Below are 15,862 nucleotides of genomic sequence, written 5' to 3'. Positions count from 1 at the left end.
TTCCATAGCTAACAGAGCTCTCCACCTCAACCACAAGTGGGAACTACACAACCCCACTTTCCGCTACCTCTTCTGAATCTAGGCCCCCGTATGTTGGCATCTTTTCACTACTTGCAAGAACTGCAAGTTACCTCTTTATTTCTCCCAGGAAACACTGGGGCAGGACTCACAAAACTATGCATTTCTCGTGTCCTGGACGGGAGACCTCTGCTATGCCTTTCCCCCCATTATCCTTCTACTAAAAGTCTTCCGCAAGATTTGATGAGCCCAGGTTCCCATACTGGCCTCATCAGTTTTGCTTGCCAGATCTCTTCAGACGCTCCGCCTGGGTACCTCTCCACCTCAGTATACTCCCAGATGTCCCCATGAAACAGTGGGGTGAGTCCGGCATCCCAATCAAGACCTGCTTCACCTCACGTTCTGGTTTTTAGATGGACTCAAGGGTAGACAAAGTCTGCTCCATCCCAGTGCACCACATCCTTACTCAAAGCAGGAGGGCATCCACCAGGGCCTGCTACCAAGCTAAATGGAAACATTTCACTGCATGAGCTCACCATCACCACCTCCTCCTCACCTCAGTGAGATTTCCATTCCCATCATCCTTATTACCACCTCAAGCTCAAAATGTTGGACCTAACCCTAACCTTTATCTGGGTCCACCTGGCAGCACTTAGTGCCTTCCATGCCTCAGTGTTTACCACCCTACCACCATCGGTTTCATGAGAGGTCTCCTCAACACCTTTCCCCCAGTACTCTAGCCCACATGCTTAATCTCGTCCTATCTGCTCTCATGAAACCATCCTTTGAGCCGCTGACAATGTGCTGCTGCTCCCATCTTTCTATGAAGGTCTGTTCTTGGTAGCCATTACTTCCGCTAGCTAGGTCAGCAAACTGGCAGCCATGATAGCTGACCCTCCCTCCCTCCCCCTTATATACTCTACAAGGACAAAATCTCCCTATGGTCCTCCAGAAGGTGGTGTTGGAGTTCCACTTCAATCAGTCCATTTGCCTACCTCAGTCTTCTGTTTCAAGCCAAACACTTCTAATGTGGACAAAAGCCTTCACTCCCTCAACATTCATCATGCACTAGTCTTCTAGCTCCATGAGATCCATGCCTTTCAGGCATCACCAAAGTTGTTTATTGCAATTGCAGACCAGTCCAAAGTAGAGCAGTCTCCTCCCAACAGATCTCAAAATGGGTCTCTGGGTGCATCTGAATATGCTACACACTCTTCAACGTAGAGCTGCCAGGTACTCTACATGAGTGCAAGCTACCACATCAGCATACCTAGCAGATGTCTCGTGGCAAGATACCTGTCAAACAGTGTGACATGGCTCTCCATTCAGACTTTCATCTCCCATTATGCCATCACCCAATGGGTGGCTGCAGACGCTTCCGTGGGCTGCGCCATATTACGAACTGCATTTCCTCCTGCATCCTTGCACCCATCTCCATTACTGATTACTGCTCACTACTCACACACATTGGAATACATATAGAGACCATCACTCGAAGAAGGAGGAGAGGGCTACTTACCTGTAACTAGAGGTTCTTTGAGATGCGTGGTCCCTATTAGTATTCCAATACCTGCCCTCCATCCCCTCTGCTGCGGACTGGCATACTCAGCAGTTAAGAGGGTCCCTGGAGAGGCATTGACCCTCAGAGTCGATTATAACTTTGGCTGGGAGTAAGGGGGGATGCACAACATATGCAGGTCAGCGCACACTGCTACAAAATCCTTAGGGCTCAGGTGCATGGTGCACATGTGCATCCACAATTGGAATACAAATAGAAACCACACATCTTGAAGAACCTCCAGCTATAGGTAAGCAACCTTATTCTACCAGAAGAAATAGATTGCTGATGGATGTGCAACATCTGGTAGTGAAAGCATTTTTATATTATTGGCATCATTCTGCGCTATGCTTCATTAATTTGATTAATAATGTAATTACATCTTTACTATCCTTAGCATATATTTATGCTATTGAAATGTAAACTTTTTATGATTCTGCGATGCACCTCATGCATACTGTGAAGTATTTTAAATGAAATTCATCATATTGATGGATTGTCTGAAATATATTATTGAGAGAATATATTGTATGAGACAAACTTTCCTAATAATTGGCTATAATATATAATTGAGAAGAGTGTCTTCTGTCATCTGTTATACTTCATATGATGATGCCTATAAGGTTCAAAAACATATAAGGACAAGAATTTTCTTTGTTTCCTCAATAAAGTTTTCATTGTCTATGAAATAAAGCAGTGGTTCTTGTTGTTATGGATCATGCTTTGGTATATCTCCTCACTGCAGTAGTGCCATAAAAATGTCTTGCAGCCAAATGCCACCAAATTTGAGGTGTTGCTGAATGCAATATGGTGGTACTTTGGATACTGGAGTGTGACTGATGTATACCATAAACAATGTTAAATATATCAACTTTGTACCATATACTAGTTATTCTTTATTATTCACTTCTAGTGCATTTATAATGATTGTTAATCACTGGACAGAAAAAACTTGTGATCAGTTTCATAATTGCTTTTCACTATATAAGATAATTATATTTTCATCTGTAGTGATCCAATGGAAGTTTTTAATTGAAACCTATAATTTAATAGGAGCACAGTTAGCAGAGCATCTAATTTTTAATTGGAGGGCCAAGATTCAAGTTCTTGTAAGAAGTTACTTTCAAGAGGAATAAGAAGGTCTTTTGTATAATTTTCAGCAGTAAAAGTAGCACTAGAAAGGAAACTGCTAATGAATACATGTAAACAGGGATGAAATTAATAATACACACATTTGAGATTATTGAAGTGCATTTTTTCAAATTTGTGTAAAAGAAAAACACATATATACAATTAGCAAGTACAGCTTTTAAATGTATTAATAAGGTTTAATCATGTGGAAAACTTAAATGCATTATACAGCCCAACTAACATACATAAAACTTGTAGGCAGTTAATGGAATTGACAAAAAAAAGTATTGTAACACTAACCATTTTCTAAACCCGCAATAAAAGATGTGGGGGGGAGGAGGAGGAGAGAGGAATCTAGTTTTACCAATTTTCAGTAAAGCAAAGAGGGGAAAAAGTGATCCTGATAATCACTAAGGTTAATACAGGTAAGAATTTTTTAAACATGCCTATTAACCTCACAGTATCCTTTTAAGTATTAAGTGGAAACGAGTATTAACTCCCAATACGAATAATGGTACAATCTCAATCTGCACATTTAGAGTGGCAATCAGAGAATAGACGTGAGCTTCCAATAATTGTAAGGATCCCATCCTGCCAGGTATTGAGTCCCTTAACTCCCATTAAAGTCAATGGGTCTGAGGCTCAGCAGCTCTAAGAAGCACTCAGCACCCTACAGGATGAGGACATAACTACTGACAAGAGCACTATGTCCATTGAGAGTTTCCACAAATTCAGCATCCCATCTACCCCCAAATTCACTAAAAATGTAACTCATTTTCAGAAAGTGTTGAATTAAGTACAGCCTCTCACTGCAAGGAAGTTTGAAGAAGCCATTTTCCTCCTGTTTGCATTTTATTATGAAGCACATTTAATGCAATGCTTTTCCACCCTTTTTCTTTCCGTTTCTCGTCTCTAAATAACTGCCTGAAGTAAGCAGTTATCCATTGCACATACTATTCGCTGCAAAGGGCTGCTCTGACAGCTTGCCAGACTGGGGCCTGCATTTAGAGGAAAAAAAGTATACTGCTTTTTGCAAGAGATGGTTTTAATGGCTGTTGTAGCACTCATCCTTTGAAAACAAGTCCCGTGGCACCTTAAAGACTAACAGATGTATTGGAGCATAAGCTTTTGTGGGTGAATACCCACTTCGTCATCTGATGAAGTGGGTATTCACCCATGAAAGCTTATGCTCCAATACATCTGTTAGTCTTTAAGGTGCCACAGGACTCGTTGTTTTTTCCAGATCCAGACTAACACGGCTACTCCTCTGACAACAGTAAACAGAGAGCCAATACCAGTTTGTATATGAAAATCTATACATATCTGACAGAACAAGTTCACAAAAATGAAATTTTATTTGTTTTAATGTTTCTTTCGTCTGTATGAAAGTCTAAAGGGTCTAAAGAGGGAATGTCTAATCATGTTTGTGTGCATTTGTGCAGCCTTTAGTTGTATACAGTGCCTATATCTCGGCCTGAGCCCTGGAGTTACTGGCTTTTTTTGTGATTATGAATTGAGACTTTCCTGATTGCTGGCTGTTTTGCAACATTGACATGGCCCACACAATTTGAGATGTGGAGATAAGTAATGCAGTTGTATCTTATATGTAACTATTTGTACATTTGTATATGTGTTACCCACACCTTCAAACCTTGTGAACTGGGTGCCTAGGCACTCTCTCAATGCTGCAGGGTCTGAATAGTGGCTCTTATGCTATTCATTTCCTGGCTACTGCTGTAGGGAGCATGGCCACGGGAAGAGGGATGTGGCCAGGATCCAAATTTGTGAAATCAGCCATGTGGCACTCTGGGCAGACGGGAATTGCACCAGGATCAAGGAGCCACAGAGGTAGCTAAGTCAGATTTTTCCCTCCGCTGGTCAGGTGCTAAGCACATCTCTGCTGGTCTGGAGGATCTAGGCCCATATTTCCAGAGTAATCTGTCTGACTATAGTGTCCCCATATCTCTCCCAAACTACAGAAATAAGCTGAATGAGCTGATCCACAGGCTAATTCCCTGCTATGAGGACAGAGAGTTGTATCTGGATGGATGGGAGAGGTTGGTACAGAAAGGTACAGCTTTGGGTGAGGTAGATACAGAAAGGTAAGTTTTAGGGAAGGGAAAGGTTTTAAAATCTCTGGCCTAAACAAAATATATAATTGTGTGGTGTCAATCAAACTCTTGTATCACACAGCCATTTGAGCATGTCTTTGTATTTCCTCTTTGGGACCCATCAGAGGTAGCTGGCCCCTTTAAAATAAGTGAATCCAGCTGCCTCAGTGACCAATCAGGTGCTTTGAAGTTGGTTTTAATGAGGGGCAAGGAGACACTTGACTCAGAGGATTAGTAGAGAGATGTATACAGGAAAAAGGGAAAGCTACAGATGGGCAATATAGGCAAGGGGCTGAGGGTTGAGCTTGGGGACAGGCTCTGTGGAAAGCTGAATCCTGAGACAGGGCCAGAAGGAGAACAGCAGGAAGCTGCTTGAAAACCCTTCAGGAAAGAGGATAGGCCCAGAGAAGGCAGACATTTAAATAACAAAAGACTAGTCCGATCCTGTGATCAGTGGATATTACCAGCTGACAGTTGGGAAAAAATTGAGGCTTACTCCAAGGAAAAGTTGATGGAATGCCTGAAGAATCAAGTGTGGAAAAGTAGGGACTGATCAAGCTTTAAGGAGTACAGGCAGAATTATCTGTAATGTTAACAAATGAGAATGGGGTAAAGAAATACAAAAAAGCGTCAGTGCAGTAATAGAAGAAAAATGAAAGAGAGGCACAGCTGTGACTGGGCTAATGTCCATATTCAGCCTGCAGAGGGCATGTGTGAATGACCACAGCCTACAATGGGACCTTATACTTAAATGTGTCTGCATCTTTTTTCACTGTAAACCAAAAGCATTAGATGTAAGGATCAAATCTTCAAGGTAGTGGCTTAGAAATTGTAACAAAACCATTTTAATAGATTTCAAGCTCTCCTTAAAATGGGTACGTTGTTTTCCAATTCTTTTCTGCTGTTTTCTTTTGTTGCTCTGCTCTATTTATCTTTCTCTTTCTCAACCCCCCATTCCCAACCCATTAAATCCATCCTCCCTTCACAAGTTTGTTTGTTATACAATCCCATGTCCAAATCTCGTATTTTGCTTTGCTCTTCTTTTCTGAGCCTCGCTCCTGTGAGTAACTTCCACCAATCTTTTTGTTCAGTTCTGAACCTGTTCTCTCTCTGGCCCTCCCCTTAGCTACTTGCTGGAAGCCAGTTTGATATCTGAAAAATATTCGTTAATGTTCCAAGGAGAAACAAAATGTCTAGTCAGCTAAAACAGCATCCTGTAGGGAGCATCCTTGTTTTCAAAACATGTGGATTCTTCCACCTGCCTCTTCTGCTGATCTTTCGCTCTTAAAAAAATTAAATTAGAGAGCTGTGTTGAGGTGTTTTTTTCACAATGCCAGAGTTTTGAATTTGTTTATGTATCTGATATAATTAGGCAGACAGGAGAACATATTCCCCCCTGTGGTCTCTGTGGCTCTAGTTTCTAACAACATATTTTAACTTCTTGTGCAGCTTCTGCTGCCCACAGATGGAGGAAAGTTTTATTCCTGGTAAGAGAATGCTACACAGAAAAGTAACTGAAAAAAATGTGTGTGGGGAGGGGGGAGAAGTGTGTGTGTGTGAATGTGAGAGAGAGAGAGAGAGAGAGAGAGAGAGGTTACCGGCTCAGAAATATCACAGGTCAGTAAAAGTACTGATCCTTCTCTTTCATTAGGCCTTTAATAGCTCCAGTTGCTCTGATTTTACACAGCATTTGAAAGGGCTGCATTTGTGTGCATGTGTCACTGTGAATGTCTCTGATTGCACTGGTTCTTTTCCCCTGCTTCCACCATTTGACTCACTCTGTAGCCACAAAGACCAACAGTTTTGAATAGGCAAATTAATATGATCATGGCTAGGTTTATGATGAGCTGTGATAACTGCTATTGACTGGCTAGAAATGGCATAGACACAGACAGTAACATCCTATTATTTTAGTTACTCTGCTCCTTCCCTCCTGTTTGTTTCATCTATCTGTTGTCTTGTCTTTTGGATCATAAGCTCTTTGGGGCAGGGATTGTCATTTAGTGTATGTTTGCACAGTAACTACACTAATAAGACTCTGAATTGGATAGGTATAAAGGGATTGCTTCACAGAAAAACTGTAACATGGTCATCTTCTATATTAGAGCCAGGAAAAGCAAGAATTCTGCAATATTGGTGGGAAAGTCATGAAAGTGAGACTCTTAGCAAGGGAGACTGGGAGGATACAGAGAGGCAGTCAGAGAAGGGTTCTAAATGGAAAATGAAACTGCAGATGTATACTGCATGGATGGTTAAAGTTCACCATTGTGCTTTTCAAAGGAACAACAAAATTATAGAGTAGCTGCTCAACTCTCTGGTCATATTAGCTATATTCAATATTAGAGCTGTTGGAAAAGGAGGATTTTCTTTGAAGGAAAAATTGAACACTTAAAAAATTATTTTCCATTCCAAATTTGAACAAAATGTCAAAAAAAAGTTCACCAAATAAAAAATTTCAAATCAGAAGTCTCAAAATGGAAGATTTCCACATATTTGATCAAATGTTTCAACATGTCAAAACGAAATTTTTCTATTCAAATTAACACTTCAAAACAATTTTTAAATTTTAAAAGTCTATTTGAATTTTTATACTTTAATTCTTATGGGGGAAAAAAACAATTCAAAACTGATACTTTCCCGTAGAAAATTGTGATTTTGACAAAAAATTCTCACTGGAGAATATTGTTTCATTCAGAAATATTTGATGTCCTTTATTAAATATAACACATCTTGTGTAAGTTTTAAGATACACATACCCAAAATATGAGGGTCATTTGTTAAAATTTTACCATTGCGATAGATGATGGCCTATTACCCACTACACCAGGGGTTCCCAAACTTGGTTTGTGGCTTGTTCAGGGCAAGCCCCTTGCAGGCCGTGAGACGCTTTATTTACCTGAGTGTCCGCAGGTACAAGCGCTCGCAGTGGCCACAGTTTGCTGTTCCCAGCCAATGGGAGCTGCAGGAAGCACCTCCATTCACTCCTTGTGGGTTTAAAATAGAGTGCTATCTGAAGGCATCCCATCTCCTTTTACAATAAATTAGGACTATAGGAGGATGAAGTGCTCTAAATTTTAGTCCATGGACATGTGTGTATGTGTGTACATGTCACTTCTTTTCACACATGTGCTCTATTCTTGTCCTGATTTTCCATACTGTTTCCAGCCAAAAGGACACACAAACCTTTCTTGCAATAATTCTGCATAGCACAGCAAAAAATAATAAATATTCCATCTCCATTCAGTAATAAGTCTTGCGTTCATTTCTATTGTTTCCACATGCCGTTCTTCAGCATTTCAGACAAGTTGAAAAGGCAATCTGTTAAATGTCGTAACACACTCAAACATCTTGACAGCTACTATTCTTCACTGAGACCGTGAACAATTGCAGAGCTGCCAGCATCTGTCTGGAAATAATAGGTGTACATACAGGATCATTTGTAAGACCAATGACTGAGGCAGATATCATTTATCTGCCAACCACGGTTTCATAACTCCTAGCATCCTTTCATGAGAACAGGATCACAGAAGTATTAGGCATCACTAATTATCATAACTCATTAGGTTAATATTAGATTAAAAACTTCCCCTCTTCCCAGTTCTCCCTCCTATAAAGCATTAGCACAAGCAGAAAAAAAAAAGAGAGAGACAGAGAAGGCTGAGAATGTGTGCTTTTGTTGTTCACTGTCTGTTTGCTCCATTTTCATGTGTCCAGTTAACCAATTTGAAAATATATTTGGCTGTTTGGACGATCAGCTTGGCTGGCCCATTGGCTTTTAATTTTTGAAATCCAAATCTATCCCTATCCAGGCTGATTTATGATTTGTTACCTTAGAGATCTGTGATGCCATTTTGACACAGCCCAGTGGGGGCAAAGGATAAAGAAAGCTCACTCGCCCCAGAAGAAACAGTGGAAAAAATTATGCCTTCCATTGTCAGGCCCTTTCAGAGGGTGCGGCACATATCCCGATGTGGCTAGCCGGCTCCACTGGTTACTTCTGACTGCTAAGATTCTGAGTGGTCCCACTGTGGTACAGCATAAGTTTTCTGGCCTTCAGGTTTTTGTAATGGAACATTATTAGTGACACAGTTTGTGCAATTGAGCTGTGCAAGTCAGAACAAGCTGCTATTTTGTTTATGAAGTTTCAGTTGTTTTTACTCTAGGGTTCAAATCGCATCCCCAACACCCATTTTGAGTAGCTGGGTCAGGTACTAGGACAACTGTCGTGGAAAGGGCACTCAGAGCCATGGAGAAATGATGATCCTCCCTACTAGTGCAAACCCTCTGTGCTGGTGGTAGAAACAGACACTTTATGGCATCATTTTTCGAAGTTCAGGTTGCGACCTAGTACTGGGTTGTGGCATGTCAGGCAGGCACTGTGTCTCTCTGATCAGCACCACTGACTAGGACGTTAAAAGTCCCATTGGCGGTGCTGCCCAGCTAAGGCAGGTTAGTGCCTACCTGTCTCAACACCACGCTGTGCCCCGGAAGCAGTCAGCAGCAGGTCTGGCATCTAGGCAGGGGGGCCACAGGGCTCCATGTGCTGCCCCCGCCCCAGGCATCAGCTCTGCACTCCCATTTGCTGGGAACCGCTTTGGGGAGAGGGTGCACCTCCACCTAGGAGCCAGGCCTGCTGCTGGTCAGTTCTGGAGCGCAGCGCGATCCATGGTGCCAGGACAGGTGAGAAGCCTGCCTCTGCACCCCGGCTGCACTGCTGACCAGGAGCCATCGGAGGTAAGTCCGTGCCCCAATCCCCAGCCCTTAACCCCCTCCAAAACTGAAACCCCTTCCTGCACCCTGAACCCCTCATTCTTAGCCGCACCCCCACAGACCTCACTCCCGCACCCCATCCCTCAGCCCTAGGTCTGAGCTACTACCACACTCAAAACCCCTCATCCCCAGCTCCATTGGGTCACAGGCATCAACAATTTTCTTCAACTGGGTCACCAGAAAAAAAGTTTGAAAACCACTGATCTATGGTGTAATGGATCTGCCAACACCACTGCAGTTTTTCACCCCAATCCCTGTCCCCTGCCACATGCTCCTACACAGGGAGCACCTGTGGAGCCGGAAACTGCATCACAGTGCTCTCTTCCCCAAATCTTGTCTATTCTTTGTGTAAAGGGCAGGTCCGCTACCTGCACAGAAATAGACTCCACAATTCAGCCAATTTTACTGTGTGCAGTGTCTTTCATAATTCTTGGACACTGTTCATTGTAGAGCATCAGATAACGGCTTTTAATAGATCTGAAGGTGATTATCAGGATATGAGCCAAGGAAGAATAATGAGCAGATTTGAACTATTCTGCAGGGGTTTACTTGGAAATGAAGGTAGTGGTTCAAGAAACACTTCTCATCAGCAACAGTTCATTAAACTATCAGATTACACTGCAAGAACTACAACTAACAGAAAACCAGTAATGACAGTGTACGTGTACATCCCTGGAATGTCAAGAAATCATTGATTTAACTATCACCCACAAAAGGAGCCATGTTCCCTTATAGTATCAGAATGTCACCCAAGCCAGGGTGCTTATGTGCTAGCAAATAAGTCAGGACAATCTTTACCTCTTCTATAACTGGATTTTGATGTCAGCTTGTAAAACTCTTCACATTTTGCATGCTTTGGAATGCAATATCTGGCAGTAAAGTAAATGTACAGTAGAGTTTGGACTGGGCTGATATCTGGTGGTGCAGTGTACTGGCACTTCTTTCATGCTGCCACCTTGTTCTCCAAAATTTAAGCTTTCATTTAGGAGAAGGTTGGCCACTGAGATGGCAGAGTTAAAAAAAAAAAATAGACACAATTGGGGCAAACTTCAAACTCTCCAACTTAGAGATCCAGTGACTAGCATATCTCTTGAATCATGAGGTCTCTGAAGATAATTGAGGCTACCAATTCTAACACCAGACTCCCAGCTAATTAATTATATGTATTGGTATAATGCCCAAAGATCCCAAATCCATTTTGCTAGCACTTTGCAAACATAACAAAAAAGATGTCTCCAGCTCTTAAAAAAGCTTACAATCTAATCATAAAATTAGAGAGTAGGTGAGTACAACAGGGGGAGCACGAGGGAACAGTGAGATTATGAGTGTAATGTGACCACAGTTTACCAACTGTCTTGACATTGTCAAATGTCTTAATCATGTCTTATGTTGGCCAGCTCCCTGCATACCTCAGTAGGAAAGTGAAGACCATTATAGATAAATTTGTGACAAAGAATAAGAACACTTTCAGTTTGAATTCTTAATTGTGTCTTAAAAGTGAAAGGCTAATACTATCCAAAGAGACAATTTCATGTTTCCATAGTGAGCCACTGTTGTCATTCCACCTCACAGCCCCATCAGAAACATGTATTTTATAGAGTCAAATACGTGTTCCATTTTATAGATCTTTAGAACAATCAGCTGTAAAGAATCAACCTATCAATCTAATCTATTCTTGTTGACCATATGTACTTTCTGAAGTGAAAGGACTGTGGTCCAAGAATAGTTTCTGCATCCCTGACAATGGTTCATACCTATTCCTCCTTGCATGTATGCTCTATAGAGCATACCACCAATTTTGTTGTGGCATGAACATTGCCATTTGACTGGCAATGTATCTTTTTAAAGACTCAGTTCTTATAGATTATTGTCTCTAGGATAGCACAGGAGGAAACAAAGCAAATTTTCAGTCACTACTTGTATCAGTCATTGCTATCAAATAACAAGGGATTTCATTAGGAATATTAGGATTCTAGAGTTGTGAATAGGCCAATGAACTCATTAAGCTCCTGTGATGGTAGAAAGGGGGAGGAAATTGTCTCCTTACAATATTCACTCTCTTCAATCCAGCAGTCTCTTCTCTCACAAGAAAATACTAATGTATTGATCCAGTCTTCTTCCTTAACCTTTTCAGTTATCACAAATAAAACCTTTTGCTGTTAATCCTTTCATCAGCAAAAGTCTACAAGGCAATGTCACTTCATGTTCAGAAAGAGATAAAGGAATCTCTTGGAAATCATCTTAATTCTGACCAAAGAGAGAGCCTGAGCCCTCTGTTAATTAAATTTAAGCTTTTAACATGAGAGAAGTGACTGCTTTTACATGTTTCTTCAGCGTAGGTGCGTAAGTCATGGAAACCTAGTTTGATCTTGCTCAAATAGTGTACTTTTCATGTTATACCCTCTGGAAATACCAGATAGTGAGTATAGACCAAATCAAAACTCTGGCTTCAGATAGCACCAAACTTTCCAGGAAGAGTAGGGATTGGAAATCCAAACCAGGTGCTTGATTTGGGTTTGCAAATGGACTCTATATTTATAATGTCCTGAATCAAATCTTAAATCCAAACATCCCTAATGTTAATGTGTATCTGGGTCCAAATCTCAGTTGTGTGTCTTGCACCGATCTCTAGTTATGTAATTCCCAGCATGGATGTTACCTTCTTCCTTAACTGAATTCTTAATTATCCATGGGGTCAGATACCTCACTACTTGAAAAACCTCACAGCGAGGAACATTAAGAAGAAATTCAGAAAAGGGGAAGGGGATTGATAATTTAGACGAGGGGTCAGTAGCCTTCCAGAAGTGGTGTGCCAGGTCTTCATTTATTCACTCTAATTTAAGGTTTCGTGTGAGAGTAATACATTTTAACATTTTTAGAAGGTCTCTTTCTATAAGTCCATAATATATAACTAAACTATTATTGTATGTAAAGTAAATAAGGATTTTAAAATGTTTAAGAAGCTTCACTTAAAATTAAATTAAAATGCAGAGCCTCCCGGGCCAGTGGCCAGGACCCAGGCAGTGTGAGTGCCACTGAAAATCAGCTCATGTGCCGCCTTTGGCCCACATGCCCTAAGTTGCCTATCCCTGATTTAGACTATTTCATCTGCAGTGTCTAAATGTTCATGGTTAAATAAATGTTGTGGTTTGGTTGAAGGGCATCCACAAGTAATAGGATGGGAGCCATTTGGTTTGTCTCTTCTACATTTGAAGGTTGCTAATGCATTTTATATGATCACTCTGTTATGCTTTTATCATTAGTAGTTATTAAGAGCCAGACATACAAGAGCCTAGAATCAGATACTTCAGCATACGTCTTTAGTAAATTAATTGCTGCCTTATTGTTTTCCATTATATTTTGATGTATTTTAGTGTTAGACTCTATATTACATTCAAGTCATCTTTAGTTTAAGGAGGCCGTACAACTTCATTCTGATGGCTATTTTAAGTCATCATTTCTGTAAAATAGTTTTTCAAGGCTCAGGAAAGTGGTGGAAGTTCCTTCCCAGGAGATATTTAAAATTAGATGAAATAAAGTACTAGAAAATACACCATAGGGAAACATTCTGGGCTGATCAGGGATTAACAAGATGACTTAATAGGCCTCTTCTATCTTTAATTTATATAATTAAACCTCTCAATTTCCATCAGTTTGAGTTATGTTTCAGGAGGGGACTGTAAATGGATGGCATCCCCACACCAAGCAACACACAGAGTCAAAATAATTAATATATCACCCGCACCTGGGATCTTGTTTATTAACAAGATGCTGACAAATTAGTCCTATGAAATCTGTCTACAGGGCCTGTCTACATATACAGCGCTGCAGCAGTGCAGCTGTACTGATGAAGTTGCGCTGCTGCAGCGCCACTGGTGAAGATGCTCTATGCTGTCGAGAGAGCTCTCTTGTCGACTTAATAAGACGACCTCAGTGAATGGCAGAAACTAGGTCAGTGTGAGCAGCTTTCCCACTGATACAGTGCTGTGCACCGGTGCTTATATCGATTGAACTTGTTGCTCAAGGAGGTGCTTTCTTCACATCCCTGAGAGAGTTATGTTTTACTGACATAAGTTGTATTGTAGACATAAACCTTCTCTTTGGTTACTTTATCCCACATATGACTTCTCCTCAGCTAAGCCATACTTAGGGTTCCTTCTTTCAATACTCGTCTGTCCTAACAACTACCTCTCTCTTCTGAGGGTAGCTCCAGTCTCAGTTATACCTAACTGTATTTAAAAGTTGCCTGCACCAGTGAGTAAAATCCACTTAACACGTTCAGCAGAATTTCCATCAGCTGATGTAATTTTCAGTTTAAAAAACTGCTAAACTCTCACCAGGCTGCTACAACCCTTTTGAGAAGCAGGAGTAGTGTCTTGGCCTTTGTTAACAGCACTGTTTTGCCTTCTCATGTTGAAAGAGGGTGTGTGTGTGTGTAAGTGTAGTGATCAAGTTCTCTTCTTTTTGGTAATTGCTATGTCACAACAGTTTAAGCGCTATTTCATTTTGTTTTGCTATTACTCTTATTGTTTGGGTCTGGTATTGCTTGCATTGCTATTTAAAAAAATCTGTGTTTTATGCAGCTACCACAACTATTTCATATCTTGTGAATAGGAGAAAGCTGTGAGATAATTGTTGAAAACAACTTCTTAATGGCAAACACTGTATGTCACACCTAGCTTAATGTGCAAGAATGTTTTTAATCAGTTATATTAAGAGTCAGATACCAAGGAGATAAATATCTTAGAAATACCTATTCCACACTGTCCATTATATGCCTCTCCCATTGCAAGAACCTGCATGGTTCCAACTAGACCACACCATTGATAAGGAGTAATGTATGAAAAAACATTGGGAGAGATTCTGCCACAGCTATGGCTCACTGTATGCCGGGGCTGTCAACATCATGAAAGGAATCTGGATGAGGTTTCCTCTCGGTACAGGCACAGAGTAAAGCCATTGCAAGTGCCTGTATGCTGCCCCCTTCCTCCCCAAGCAGGGGGCAGATTGGGGTGGGCCCATAGCATATGGCACTATGGGGATTCTGTCCATGTTAGACTGTGGAGCAGTTCACATGCAGACTTCGGGAGGCTGCTGCAAATTATACACATTGGCTCCTGGTCCTTATAACTTATGGTAAGGGCTAGTTTGGCCCATGGATCAGCACGAAATTTTAGGAGCAAAAATGGCCTTGTGTGCACTCACCTGCTGGGCTATGCCTTCTCGTGCAAACTCACGGTGCAGCACAGAATCTCAGCATTTGTCTCCATACTGTGGGTGAACTTATTTTTATCTGTAATGCACATACTGTTCAGCACTTCACTCTACAAGTGTAATGTATAAAGTCTGTACACTGGCATTGTATGGATAAATTCCAGTTTTAAATGTGTATTTAAAAAGAGAGCAGGAGAAAATGCGTGGAAAAGATGCTACTGCATGCTTTATCTCTGATTAACTTGTAAATGTCGATTTCATCTCCATTCAGAAACAAATCTCCTTGAAGCAAATCAAGCATATGGCGCTGGTCAGGTAGCTTTACTGTGGGATGGTATGGAACAGAAACTTTCTAGCCTTTATACTATTTCATAGTTTTCAGATATAAAATGGAAATCTAAAATGATATAAAATGTACCAATCTAATACCACATCTTCTCAAAGTTGTATATGGGGTATTTAAACACAATACTCCCATTAAAGTCCATAGGAGTTCACAGGGAGAAAGTAAGGAGATACCATTCAGTATCTTCCTCAAAATAAGAATTCGATGAAGTTCATACACTCAAACACAGAGCTTGATCTTAAAAGGTGCTGAGCACTCACCACTCCCATCAAGCACTGCAGGTTTTCAGCACTATTCATAAATGGGCCCATTAAAAGAGAGTCTGCAGCTTTTGTCTAATTTATTCATGCCTTAGTGATAGCTCTATGTTTTGCTTTTAAATCTAAAGATCAACAGCAAGCAATGGGGTATGAGGCTATTATTGCTTTAAAGAAAAAATACATTTTTTTCGTAATAGAAACATTTGTATGTTCAGTTAACGAAGTTTGGCTCAGCACCTGTAGATGCTTAACAGTGTTAAATGGGGATTATTTCAAGAAGCCTTGTTAAGACTGACTGTAGATGTTCATTTCATGATGGGACTTCCCAGACTCCATCTTACTTCACTTTGGGAGTCGGTGGGTGAGAGTCAATTCACTTGGCAGAAAACCCGTCCTTTTATTGCAGTGTTGTGATGACTGTTCCATAGAGAGCTAGGGTGATCTTGTACTTAAG

Source organism: Chelonoidis abingdonii, chromosome 4 (assembly GCF_003597395.2).
Source record: "Chelonoidis abingdonii isolate Lonesome George chromosome 4, CheloAbing_2.0, whole genome shotgun sequence".
NCBI lineage: Eukaryota > Metazoa > Chordata > Testudines > Testudinidae > Chelonoidis > Chelonoidis abingdonii.
The sequence above is the reverse complement of the archived record's forward strand: the minus strand, read 5'-3'. Positions refer to the sequence as shown.